Source organism: Amblyomma maculatum, chromosome 3 (assembly GCF_055883805.1).
Source record: "Amblyomma maculatum isolate TAMU_Amacu chromosome 3, ASM5588380v1, whole genome shotgun sequence".
Classification (NCBI taxonomy): domain Eukaryota; kingdom Metazoa; phylum Arthropoda; class Arachnida; order Ixodida; family Ixodidae; genus Amblyomma; species Amblyomma maculatum.
Genome location: NC_139346.1, coordinates 95,041,324 through 95,044,423, shown reverse-complemented (window position 1 = coordinate 95,044,423; position 3,100 = coordinate 95,041,324).

Here is a 3,100-nt window from a genome sequence, read left to right as displayed (position 1 = left end):
TTACTTCCCATTTAAAGCTCGTGGCCCACTGTTTTTGATATTTCACTTGCATATACAATTCGTGCCCCCTACACAGTTTCAGTGCATAACACGCAATCCAGTAGATATATGCGTCATCTGAGTAAAGCAAGGCGCAAGGGGAAAAAGCAAGTGAATCAAGACGCATCACCGCTTTTAGGCAGCCGTTACGCGCCGCTACAGGTATAAAAGCACTGTCCATTGACCAACGTAATCGGCGTGCGGTGTTTCAACCGGCATCTACTTGCATTCGCCCCGGTCGAGAGGAAATGAGCGCAGCGGGTGCGAACAGCACACGGAGAGAAGGCGCGGAGAGAAAGTTGCAGGCGACGCGGTGGCGTCGTACCAGGTCAGCGGCGCAAAATTTCGACGCTTGGGGAGAAGCGAGCGCTGCAGTCGCGCCGCCAAACTTGAGGTTGTGTTCACTGTGGAGAGGTGTACCTCAAGGGTCCGTGCTGCCAGCCATATTGTTCAGCATGGCGTCTCTACCTTTTTCATGTCAACTGGCCTAACACTGCGGATATTTTCATCAGATGCATGCAGATGGCGCAGTGGTATCGCACTACACGTGGACCTCACCACCAATATTAGCCTTCAGACCGCTTTGCACAAGACATCGTAGTAGGTTTAAAATGAACCGCGGCAGAACAAGCGGGATAACGATGGATAAGGGCGAATTGTGTTATCAGTGGATTAAGGTGTATTCAGTTGGGTTAGGGTGTATTACAGTGCATTAGTGGGTGGAAGAAAACATAGTCGATCGCAGCAGCCACGGCTGTACGTAATTTATTACTTGCAAATAATTGCATTTCTGAGTAATTCTGTAATCAGGTCATTGCTTTTGGAAACAGTAACTTTTAGGGTAAGAGATATTTTTGTGTAATTGATTACCATTTATGAATTACTTGTGTGCCGAAAAGGCTAAAAGGCGAAGCGTCTCTGACGACGTGGTTGTGTCAAATTGTTTGGCTGCCCGACGGTGCACATGGTTGTGTGGAATATTGCACTCGCCGCGGTCACTTTTCTATTTCAATTCCCGGATATTGAAGCCAATTGACGGGTATCTTGTGAAGGACGAAGCCCGGAGCACTACCACATTTGCCCGAAAAATAAAACCAGCCACGAGATAATTTCACATGAAAGTCACGTCCAAAGAAACGATTGCATGATGCTCTCAGGTTTTTGGCCACCTCACCTACAATGCCTTTTCGCGGCGCCGACAACGAAGCGCGGCGATGAAAAGAGGAGGGGTTCAACTCCGCAAATCAACTAAGAATACGAGCGCCGTAGTGAAAGGCTCTTTAAGTGGCACCTAAATCGTACAATAGCCGGGCGCCTTGATTTTCGCTTCCATCGAAGAGTAGCCCCCACGGCCGAGATTCGATCCCGTTTCCTTAGGTTCAGCATTCGAGTGTCATGACCCCTGATACCTTCGCGGCTGGTCATAGAGGGTGTAGAAAGTGACACTGAAGCATTGCCCAACTACGCACGGGTACGCAACGTTTTCGTACGGCATAGCGCGTCCCTCCCTTCTAACGCTTCCATGTAGAGTATGTTCCGCGTAGTGGCCTATGTGTTCACGGGAAAATGTTTTAAGATCTGTTACAACTTAAATAAAAACACTCCATATGAAAATTAACTGCTTGTAAAACAAGTTCAAGGAAGCCGCACTAGTGCACTGAAGTTGAAGCCAGTTCGTCTTATGGCAGGAAAGCTCAAAGAAAAGTAACACAATTGTAATCGATTACTACTCTTTTATTATCGGTTAGTTTTCTCCAGCTGGAATTGACCACTCTTATCAGTTATAGTTTAAATAGGCCAATCATAGTTGCAATCGGTTACCTATTTTCTGTAACGTGTACAAGACGGATTCCAATATATATTTCTGACCAAGGGCCGCATTCGATCCTGGGTACTTCGCCAGTTTAAAAATTTCAAAAAAACAGCGGCGAAGGCATTCCCGACAGCCCTGCGTATGTGTTGTCACGTTTCTAGCGTACTGAACTTCGCAGTGCTGAACAGGCCACCACGATGTTGTCTACCTGCATCGCTCGCTGTTCTGTGGCACGCCTGTGGGGGGTATCCCGCTGTCCTGGCTTCCAAGGCGCGGCAGGGTTCACCAAGACAAGTACCACTCTGTTTTTCTGAACCGAGAAGGGACTATCCAGAGACGGCTACTCGCAGCAAACCGCAAAGTGGCGACTCTTGGCTACCTTTATTTTTATTTTTAGTTTTGCTCGGACGTGGCTACCATCACACGGCATATTCCCACGTAGCACTGGCTGGTAGTTGTCGTCACAACGATCGACTACTTTAGAGCAGCTACGAAGGTATAGTATTCTATACACGATTTCACATTAAATATAATGGAGACTCCGACACAGGCACAAAAAACACATTAATTGTGCATGGTCCTCTAAGTGTATGCTTAGTAGCAAAGGCTCCTTCATATCAACATCGGCGCGTTACTAATAAGTAGACCGGCGCATAGGATGGGCTCCTACGACCGTCGATGCACAATATCAGAGTCTGTGATGCACGTCTCGGAAGGTGGACATGTTTAAACCATAGCCATTACGCACTCTTTTTCGACAAAACCAATCCCCTAAACAAGTTCGCTAACATCAATGGAGCGTCTCTGCCGCCATTTCCAACAAATTTTTTCGTTCTTTTCTGCTTTGCATCGTGATTTATAGGGGAATTATGGACGTGTTCGTTCCTAGCTAGTATAAGATAGAATCAGACCGTTCTAGATAACAACTATCTTGGTATAGTTACTCAACGTCGCCCTTTTCATTTAATCTCAGTAAACATATTGCCGCGATAGCTCTTTTCTGTAACCGGGCTAGTCTAACGCCAAGAACGGGATACTCAATGACGATTTCTCGTCATCTTTCTCGATTTATCGAGGTTAACAAAGACAACACTGGAGGCACTTAGAGTGTCGATGTTACGGTGGTTTTTTTCTTTGTCGCTTAATTACTTCATGCCTTGATGGCTTTATTGCCTGCGTTTGGGGCGGGCTAGTTGGCTCATGCTTAAAAGCAAACAGCGATGCACAGTTAATAAAGGTAGACGGGAC